The sequence below is a fragment of the Meleagris gallopavo genome, chromosome 4 (genome assembly GCF_000146605.3).
Source record: "Meleagris gallopavo isolate NT-WF06-2002-E0010 breed Aviagen turkey brand Nicholas breeding stock chromosome 4, Turkey_5.1, whole genome shotgun sequence".
NCBI classification, from domain to species: domain Eukaryota; kingdom Metazoa; phylum Chordata; class Aves; order Galliformes; family Phasianidae; genus Meleagris; species Meleagris gallopavo.
In genome coordinates, this window is record NC_015014.2 from 20,960,349 (window position 1) to 20,971,521 (window position 11,173).

Genomic DNA, 11,173 nt, shown 5'->3' on the forward strand with positions numbered 1-11,173 from the left:
AAAAAAAAAAAAAGAGAGAGAGTTCACTAGAAAGATCCCTCCTACAGTAAGACTTCTGGCTCTCAAGGGTAATCTGCAAGAAAATCTAATTTACAGAAGCTAATTAGCTTTAGATACTTAAAACCAGACTGGTTGAAGCAGTAGTAAATAGACAGTGGAGAATAATCCTGCCCAGACAGAAACTGCTTGTTCCAACAGGTCTTTTCTGTATTCAGCTTTGGAGTCAATCTTAATGAAGGTTTTGTTTGGGAGTATTACAGTCAAGAGTTAAATCAGAGGAGCGGAAGAGAGACATTAAAATGTATAAGGAGAGTCAGAGAAAAGGGGTTGTTTTTATTTCAGATTTGAAATTAGATGAAGGGTCACCAAGGCTGGGAAATACACAAAGGCTGTTCCAGGATCCAGCCTCTTCTGAAAAAAAGGGCTTTCACACCACACCAACAGTAGATAGATTGTGTGGAAGGACAGAGCAAAGTCTAGACAAATGAGTGGTGTGGGGAGAAAAGAGACCTTTTTTCCAAAATGTCCACATTTTGAAAATATAATTCCATAATTGATGTCTTTCAGCTGGCCAAGTTTTAAAGGCCAGACAGACAATTTGGAAGTTGAATATTCTTTTGCTGCAGCTGTCAGAAATATGAAAGTATTGCATTTATCTTTAATGAATTCTTTCTTCTACTGCTGCATCTCAACTTAGCATCATCTTATGTACAAGGGACGGATTGTGCAACTCTTGTGGAACATGTTGAGAGTTTCCTACTATCTTAAACTGAGAATGACTTGACTTGTGCCAATGGCAGCTTCATATTTGCAGCACTCCCATGTCATCAAGAAAGCCACTTACCTGTTGGCAATTCCTATAACTTGGTGGCTATCCTTACTTCTGCTTTTGATGTCATGCAATAGAAATTGCACAGTGATAGTTTCATTAAGTGGCTGTCTGCAGCAAACAAACTGATGCTGCTGAATCCAATCTACAATCTTGCTTTTCTAAGCTCCTAAAAAAAGATTAGAAACCACATTTCTTACACTATTCCTTAGGGATCACCCATTTTTGCTATTTTTACATGTGCACGTCATATGCCTGATCTTACATCCAGTTGTCAGAGGTGGCAATTGAATACATTTTCACGAAAAATTAGCAAAAACGTAAAAAGAAACAACAGCAAATGAAGTAAATACAACTCAAAGTTTTTTTTTTCCCTAGAGCTTTTCTTTTTTTTTTTTTAACCACAGATTCTCTTCATTGTTATCTAAGATTGTTTTTGCAGTTCCTGTCTATTCTGTATGCTTTTTATATTCTCAGTGCCATCTTTTCAGGGGCAAAACTGGATCACATCAGTTTTTGGTAGCAGCAGGGCATACATAAACAGCTGAGATTTCAGGTGGTAAAAGGATAACTTGGTAAACATGAAGAAGTTCATGGATGAAGAGAGCATGATAGAAAACACAGACATGCCTGTTGGATCACTGAGTGCTTAAAAACAACCAGCAACGAAAGGTTGAGTATCGATCGCAAGGAAACACAGTGAGAGAATTCAGAGAGTGAAAGAAGTGGACTGTCTGTAAAAACTGGAAATTCAAAAGAAAAAAATTAAGAAAATACATCTAATACTGTACTATCCTTAATGGTGCCAGAATGCATTTCCATACTAAGAAAAATCTCTTCTGTTTATCTGTAAAAATCCAAAGGGTATAATTCTCATCACATATGCTGCTATTCACAGTTCCACCAGAGTATTCACATAGAAATCAGAGGGATTACTTCAGATTTACATTGGTGTTACAGTGACCATAATCTGACTCTAGAGGGGACAATTCTTGTTAACTCTACTCAGGCTACAAACTGCTGCCATTTGCATTTCTACTTCTGTTTGCCATAACCAGCTGGAAGATGTTTCACCAAAAAGCTCTCTTCCTAAGAAATGCCTCTATGTTCCTGTATAGCAATAAGGCCATTTTAGTTTGCTTTTTTTTTTTTCCCACTTACAATATAAACACAAGCTTTTAAAAAGTCCCCAACAGAATATCTGATTATGTATTTTTTTTACCTAATCAAGCAAAACTCATGTTAAACTAAAAGGACTGAGTTCAACCCCAGGGGCAACAGCTTTTCCACAGTTATGCCCAGTGAATTGGATTGCTTTAATTTTACTGCAACAATTGTACATGCCTGTGCATTGGTTCAGGCATTTTCTCAGGACTTCACATTTATTTCTTAATTGTTTACCATCACCAAGCTTTCCTGGCAGTATTACTTTTCTTGCAGATCATTACCAATTAGTTTTGGTCTCATGATTTTTAAATCAAAGATCCTTTTAAAGAAGCCAGCTCTGCACACTGTGTAAGAGGCATCCCTCTTGTATTGTGAATGTTATCTTTGGTTATACACATGCCAACCACTCTAGCTGACTTCGGTGTGAACTGCACATAAGCGTCTGTAGAAGTAATTAAACTAATTTTTGGAATCTTCTTTCCTAATTTTGGATAATTTTTGGATACTTCTTTCCTAATTTTATTTAGCTTTATCACATTGCTTCTCCTAATAATGTTTTGCTGCTTCATTAAAGTGGGAATTATTTTTGTAGTATGAAGCAGTATGAAGACAGTTTGTGCTTTTTATGCTACTGTCATACTGTGTTTCTACAACTGGAAATCTTAACAGAATGTGTAATAATCATTGATCTTACAGAGAAATTTCTTCAGTATTGTAAATGGTGATAAATGACTTTTAGAACAAGCAGAATCCGAAAACATCTTGCAATAGAAGAACAGCCTTGGAAGAGTTCCTTGCTTTTAGAAGCCAGTTTACTGTTAGTAATCTGTAAAGGGAACACTTGACAATGTGGGTCAAGTTTTAATGAAGTACTTTATATTCAATTCTGACTTTACAGTTCTGATTATGTCATTTCATGTGTCACTGTATGCCATTACTCTGCCAACTGTAGCTTCTACCTCCTGCAACTTGCAAAGCAGTTACTGTACTAATAAGCTACATCTCACAGTGTACAAGGTAAGGGAATATTATTCACATTTCGAAGGAGAAAAACTGAGTCATGATCTGACGTATTCAGCATTACACAGGAAACTCAGTGCAAAGCACTGGCACTGAAGATGGTAATTTTTGACTTCCACTCTCATGCTCTTTCTCCTGAAGACCTGCAGGTAGTCCAGAAGGAATCTGACTCTTGCTTCATCTCTGTATGTTTTCTGCTGGCTACACATAGCAAGAGTTATTCATCTGTTTTCACTTCCCTACCTTTCATAATACATCCTGTACTATTTTGAATATAAAACATACCCTTCTCTCCCTGTAACTGTGGAGATCATTAGGCAGAAAACTATCTGATTTAAATTTCAAAGGGCTTCTTTGTAAACTACTTCCTTATGGTGGAACCACGAGTTTATTCTTTTAATGAAATCTTTACTAAGCACATTAAAAATTACAGGGCATTGCATGCAAGGAGCATTTTAGACTACATTTGCAATAGTATTTAGTCCATACAGGTGAAGTCAGTATGCCAAAACCTTCTGACTGTTTGAGCAACTACACACATTTTCATTTTCTGCCAGTACATGCAGTCTTCATTCCTTCACCTCATCCCCGTTCTAAACTTTGCATTTAAATGGACATATATACATTTCTACATACCTTGAACTCTGTGAGGCTTCCCCATGAAACACCATTTGCCTAATGCTCTGGAGAATGCAAATACCTAAAGAGTTTGGAGTAATGAGTTGTCATAATATAGAGACCCATGGAGATCCTTGACTTGGAAGCCACAGAGATGGCAAGCAGAAGCTGGCCAGCTTTTGTCCAACTATTAGAATGAAAAATGTGCTGGTTGTTTGAGCAACTTCTTTTGTTCTGACTCTGAAACTCTTTGGCTTGCTTCCACAGTCATTAATTTATCACAGATACCTAAAAAATCACAGGAACTGTATCTCAATCTCTTTGTTTGTCAGCTTGTATGTAAACATATCTGAGCATAAAACATCCCATGTATAGTTATCACATGACTAATTACAATCCAACCACTTTGCATTCGTAGAATACATCATGTTATGTCACTTACAACCAGCCTTTGTTATTAACTGCACAGTGATGGCTGCATCCGTGAATGCAAAAAATAGCAATACACAGTGCACCTATCTTACATCATATGGTGCTACCTTCCTTTTCACAGCATCATCAGTTCCCAAGCTCCTTACCCATTCTTTTTCCCCAGGCAACAACAGCAGTCCACAGCACAGCATTGACAGTGAGCAGAGACAGAGGCTGTGCACTGCCTGGGACAGAATGCAGACCCTACTGAGGTCAGACTGAAACCCTAACTGTTCCTTCTGTCTGCTTTTCAGATAAAGACTGGCATGTGTTGGTGCAACAATCTGAGGAGCGTGCCAGGACACTGCCAGGATTCCTCCTTTTGTAACGAGGTTCCAGTCACATTGCTGGTCTGCCACGCTGGTTAAGTTCCAGAGGCAGGCATATACATGGCAGCTGTAGAGCTGGGAATGAGTCTTCTAATCTAGATATCTACCATGAGCTTGGACAGCATCTTGTGTGCCATGGTATCTGAGGAATGAAATAACAGAGACACCAGTGAGACGTTATCTGTCTTTTGTTACCACTCATTCTATTTAGAATAATCTCATTCTAAAATGATAGTTCTCAAAGAAGCTTTTTAAAGTGTCTAGTACCTCTTTAAGCAGGACACATTATCTTCTTCTGTTTCTTGTGCTAGGATTTGATGGTGCTGTCTACATCTCAGTGGAATTTATCACTGTGCAGGGAGACAGCAAATAATTGAGCCTCAGGGAATACATACTTACCATGAATGCAAAGTATGTCAAAGGAGTATATTCAAATCATGGCATGCCATGACAGTAAGTCACTGAACCACATTACCGGTCGAAGCTGGAGGAAGAACACACAAAGTTTGTCACTAATGGAGTGCTCTCATTACTTTGACCACGTTATTGCAGGACTACAAATAACACTTAGTATCCTGTGATACTTATCGTAGTGAATCTACTTGTGGCCAGTATAGGGAAACTGCCATTTCTCATGGAGAAAAATATTGGCAAATATTTTCCCACAACATAATTTCTGATCCTTGTATAACAGAGCTAAGAAATACCTGGACAACTTCAAGAACATCAGACTCTTTTCAAGCTTAGAAACAGAGCAGTAGTACATTTTCAGGTTATTGCATTTTTTGTGTCCTGTTAAGGGAAGGCTGACCATTCTCAACCTTTAGCCTGGCATGGAGATTGTCCATTTCTGTACTGACCCACATTTTCCTGACTACTTCTTTTTATTTTCTGCCAGAACATGCAGTCCTTATTCCTTCATCTCAATCCAGCTCTGAACTTTCCACTTAAGTGGACATCCTACATATATTTATACATACCTTTAGCTCTATGAGGCTTCCCCATCAGACAGCATTTGCCTGGGGTTCTGGAAGATGCAAGTAAGTAAAGAGTTTGAGAGAGTTGTCATAATGTAAAGACCAATGGGGTTTCTTGACTTGTAATTATCATAGACGGGAGATAGAAGCAGGACAACTTTCATCCAACTATTAGAATGAAAAAAGTAGGAACAGTAAAAAAATAGAAAAAAAACAATGTGAAAGAAATTGTCTAGCATCCTCTATTAATTTCCTCTTAAAAAAAAAAAATAATAAATTAAAGGGCATGGACCTAAAAACACTGTGACAAAGTCTGCTGTTAACTTATCTAGTTTATTTGACAGTTTAAAATGAAGCTTCAGATAAGGGGTCTGGCATGCATCGCTGGCTCCAACTCTGGCCTCAGCCATTAGCTGGCTGCATCTGTGTAGAAGTATCTTTTCCATGACAGGAAACTATTTGGTGTCAATTATTTCCTTTACAACTTTCAAACAGAGGCACTGTCTCTGAGGCTTATCAGGCAGAGACTTAAGCAAACTGAACCAAACGTTATGCACATGCAGGCTACAGAACATGTAAGACGACACTTTTTACTTTTTATTTTCATCTGAATGAACTTGCTAAACAGCAGTAGGGATTCACATTAGGGATGAAAGAACCAGAGAAGAGGAATCACTATTTATAGGCTGAATAAGAAAGGGAGTAAAAACGTGAATTGTAGAAAACTAGATTTTTTGGAGCTAATTGGAAATGAGAAGAATTTATTTTTTCACACTTCCTGTGGAAATATATTAATATATTTTTAAATAATCTTTTTATCCCTGCTGCCAGCTGCTTTATATCAATATGAACAATGTATTTTATATAAGTAAGCTTGACAAATTCTTCTATGTGAGAGATACACTTTTTTTTTTTTTTTTGATCCAGTGGTGCTATTACCCATCACTGACAATTATTCTACTACTTTATAATAACTATGACATTACTTGATTTCAGTGTGAATTAAGTATCCTTTTTTGGAGGGTGGGCTACTTTCTGCTCAGAAAATTTACCTGGGGAGGGAAGAAGGCTGAGAAGTGAAGCTACATAAGCTCAAAATGTGTCAAAGTATAGCTGGAGCAATCTGCCCTCTGATTTGTGATTTCACTGCAAGTTGTTAAGTTATTTTTTAAGTTGTCTGATCCATCGTGTGTGTAAATAAACATGAGCCTGAGAATGGGTTACGTTTGTTCAGAGCAAGTAGAATTTGTTTATTCATGCTTTGGAGTTATTCAAGTGACCTCACTCCCAAGTCAAATGCTCCTCCGTGGGCAGACAACCCAAATCTGGAGGCTAAAATCATAGGTACTTTGCAACTGATTAAAAACAAGATACTTTTTCTTGTTGGGACCTAAATCTGAGTTCCATGGGAATCACTGTGCATAGAACAGCACTCAGAAGAAAAATACTGATGCAGAAGAAACAAGGGAGGATAAAAGTGCTCTTGTTATGTCATTTGGAAAAGACGAACAAATTAATAGGCAGAAATAACACCGAAACAACCACCTAAAAAGAGCTCTTCATCATTTGAAAACAGAACTTATGGGAGAGCCATCAACAAATCAGCACCAGTGAGGTTGTGTGCATTTACTTCTTCTCGACCTACTACAATCTAGTTCCTAGTCAACACAGTAAAGCAAACCAATGGTGTGGCAGCCATGTTATTTTTCACCTGGAAAATCTAATTCCAAAACAGTTTTTCTTGATTAAGTGCATTAGTCGATGCCACTGCAAGTGTCATTATTCCAGGTGCCTAAACAATACTTCCAGGGTTTGTGTATGGTATGGAACATAAAGAATAGCAAGAATCATTCTACTTTACAAAACTGAGTGCAGTGAAGGGAGAGATGTTGCAAGTGAGATCAGTTACTGATACTGCCATACACACTCTGAAGTCAGTGGAGCTGCACAGATTAATCGTGCTTGCTGGAGCTCAAATAAAGTCCTTTAGACCATTGGCTGTGTAATTATTACCCAAGAGGGGATCCTGAGGATACTTTTTACTGCTCTGCTGGAGTGTTTTCTATCATAGCAACAATCCCACAACAGCTATCTCAGTGTATTGCCCACTTAGAACTGACTGAACACTCTCAATAATCTTCTGTATCCCAGGTGCACATTTTTCTGCAAAACTACTCTGTGTTCCAAAGGTAATTTAAGTCAAGTGACTTAAATGCTCAAGAAAACAAATCCAAAACTCAGCTGAACTTTTTGTGTTGTCTTGACTGTGCTGCAGAACCCAAATGCATTCCTTGCATGTGAGACTGAGGCCTGATGCCCATCTGTTCTTCTCCGGCAAAATTAGAGCAGCTCCCTTCTCATCTTGAGCAGTTTTTCTTGGACTTTTTAAACAAATAATGAACAAAATCAGACATTTTAAGAAACGCACATAAAGCCAGCATGCTTCTGAATCTTTAGGTTTGTTTTGCCACATTTATGCCTGGGCATTGGACTGCTTTATATTTCATATAATATGCTCTGAGTATTTGCAGTGGAACAAAACCTTATTGGCAGAGCTGTCATACCATTAGCACACACATGTTGACAAAACCTTCCGGTTCCTTCAAACCATCAGGAAAAGCATCTTTTGGGAGTACAGTGCATCTCACAAAATTAAGTTTCCATCGTGCTATTTAGCTGAATAGGTGAGCGTGGCTGAAGAGCTGGGATTTACTACCTGGCAGAAAGGCTTGTTGAGTAAAGCACTAGTTAACAACGTGACACGCACAGTGTTTGCATCATAGAATCATAGGATTGCCAGAATTGGAAAAGACCTGCGAGGTCATCCAGTCCAACCGTCCACCAACCACCAATGGTTCTCAGCAAAACCTTCAGCAGATACCTCATTTTTGGAAGCATCCTCTTCTGTTTGCTCCCCATGGAATTATATGTCTGGAGTAAAACATGGGAGAGCCCACATCACTGCAAAATAATTAGACACTATTTTCTTTGTATCATCTTTGACCTTCTTTTGTAATTAGATTTGCCTTCAGTCTCTTTATATCTTCTACGCACCTCAGCATTCATAATTGAGTTAAACACTAACAACTCCCTATGTACTCCATTCTGGAGGAATGTAGGATCTCTCTTTATACTTAATAAAAATATTATTTCACATTGGGTGCAGAACAACAACAACAAAAAATCATGGCTATAACAAAAATTCCTTAGCAGACATTTTACAGTCATTGTTTGCAATATTTTTTACATTCTCTTATTCTTTCTAAAAACAAGTGGAGAAGAGGAAATGCTTGTTTTTCTGCACATGATATTGAATGGAGGTCTTGCCATCCAAGGAAGTTTAGCTCTGAACACAGGGAACTGCATTTGCAGAGTGTTTAAGGTATGCTTACAGACAGCCAGTCCTGAGTTGTAGCACTTTGATGTGGAGAATCACAGGGTTCTACAGACAGGAAAAGAGCAGCAGCAACCTCTGTGCATAACAGCACTCAGAAGACATCTGTAGGGGAAACAGAAACATGCTGCAGATAACAAAATAGGCATCTCGACAGCATAAATATATATATAACAGCATAACATATATATAAATGAAATGTAAGGATTTACTTCATAAGACTCTGGTTTTAGTATCCAATATCCCATTTTGGACTTCATAATACCTGATTTATTTTTATTGGTTGGAGGAATATCTTTCAATAGTATTGAAACTTCAGGCACCGCTGGAAATATTTCACTCCTATTTAGTATCCTAAACAAAACTGTAGAAGGACAAGTAGCCAGGATACAGCACAAGAAGCACTTTTTGCTTTTTACCAGAATACCTTCCTATTTGCATTCTGATCTGATCTCTCAGAAAATAAAAGTTACGTCTATGTTTAAAGACTATTTGTGAACAACGCCTAGAGAAAAAAACAAGACTTTTCCTCAGGGCTGCGGCTGTAAGTGGATTTGGGTTATTAGAGACAGTCATAATCTGAATACTAAAGAGTAACTAACATTTTCATGCCATTCTCAAATACCAAAGTATTAGAAAAAAAATCAGCAGAATTAATCCTGGCAGTAAATTGCATTCTAATTTGGTATATAATTCAATCTTTTATTCTCTTGTAGAGGAAGTAGCTATAAACATTGTATCATGTCAAATGTTTACCACTACCACCACCACCCGGAGTACTTGCACAATACAGAAACTACATTACATCCAATATCTCTGATCTGCAAGGCAACTTTTTAGAAATTCGCTATGCTATTAACCTGTGGGCGATCCCTAGATATGTCTGCACTGCATTTGATGATAATAATACTCTTGAAAAGGCAGTGTTCAGGAGGTGAAATTTTAGGATGCAGTCAACACCATGGTTCTAATTTCAAAGGCTTGCTTTGACTTTCAATAATATACATGGAGTATTTATTCAGAGAGGAGCTTCAAAGTCTAGTCAGAGTCTTTTTGGTTTTTTTTCCCCTACTAAAAATGTAATTAGTTTAGGATAGGAGACAGAGATAAGTCATTTCCTGAAATGAAAGCACTTTTCATAAAGGTCTGGTGGTGAATGAAATGGAAGTTCCAGGAGTACAGAGCAGAGGACAGGGCTTTCATGTCCCTGTATCACACTTGCAATTACCTCTTTCTCTCTTAAAAACAGAATCAGGTACAGAACTAAAGAAAAACAGTCCAAAACTGCTTCATTTGCTATTGAGTTAATGTGCAGGGGAAAAAAAAAATACATTTAGCCATCTGAACTGTTTATTTCTCTGCCTCCATCTGTATATGAAGTTTGATCTTTGATTCCGAGCTCCTTGTTCTGCCAAATCTCCTCTGAGATAGTGAAGGAGGAGGTTTATCCTGACTAAGGCTTAAACTTTAAAAGGTACTTTAAAAGGTACAGATACACACCTTGTACTTTTATCACCCTCATGCTAGTCCTTTTAATTGCTATTTTAAGTCCTGCTTAGCTGAAGAACAGTAATTTTCTTTCCCAGCCTCAGGAGCCGCCCGCCTCAGTCTTTTAAGTTGGAAACTCTCTGTACGCGTAGGTCAAAGCCACAGGAGTCTGATCGAGGTGGCGTCCTGCAGGCAAACCACAGACTGGTTCTCAGCCTGCGTGACAAAAAACATTCCAGTTCATATTACTGAACCTTAGGGAAAACAGAATGTGCCAACCGAAGCAAAACCTGCAAGTCAAATTATTTGACATCAAAAGCCATTACTCCCCAGACACTAATCGCTCTCAGAGCACCACACAGAAATTGAGTTCTCCTCTCATGAGGAAAGAAAGCTACTCCTCTGCACTGCAGAACCAGCATGCCTGTAATTCACACTGGGGACAAATGCGTGCTGTGCTGACCATCCCTAACTCTACACTTGCTGCTCCCTGGTGAGCACATGTGTGTTCTAGGGGTAATCTCACACAAGGTCACAGAAGGTTGACACTGCAACAGCACATGTAATACCGGACCTTGCCTCTGATTTGATATTATTTATCACCCTTTGCTACAGTAAGACTGCTGTTCCCAGTTAGCAGGTATTGGTTGTTCCATTGCTCTTATTCAGTTGTGGTATTTCCTACAGTGGTGATGGCTGCAGCCACATGGCTGTTGAGCATTCATTCGGCAGCTCAGAGCACTGAACACAGCACCAGAGCTGAGTTATGCAGTGTCAGAGCTGTTCCAGCCCACTGCTCAGCATCCAGTAGTGTATCAGTTCATTAGTCCCGATTAATTGCACAGCTTGGCTACAGCTATTGTCCTGCATTCCTTAACAA

General features: G+C 38.4%; 1 long non-coding RNA gene across 1 annotated transcript; it reads right to left on the reverse strand.

Moving 5' to 3' along the window:
* Window positions 1-1,225: 1,225 nt before the first annotated feature.
* LOC116216547 lies at window positions 1,226-6,325 on the reverse strand. Its single transcript, XR_004159514.1, has 3 exons — window positions 5,415-6,325; window positions 4,702-4,784; window positions 1,226-4,576 (listed from the first exon to the last, which is right to left on the reverse strand). It is a non-coding gene; the product is annotated as an uncharacterized LOC116216547 (long non-coding RNA).
* Between the last annotated feature and the right edge of the window lie 4,848 nt (window positions 6,326-11,173).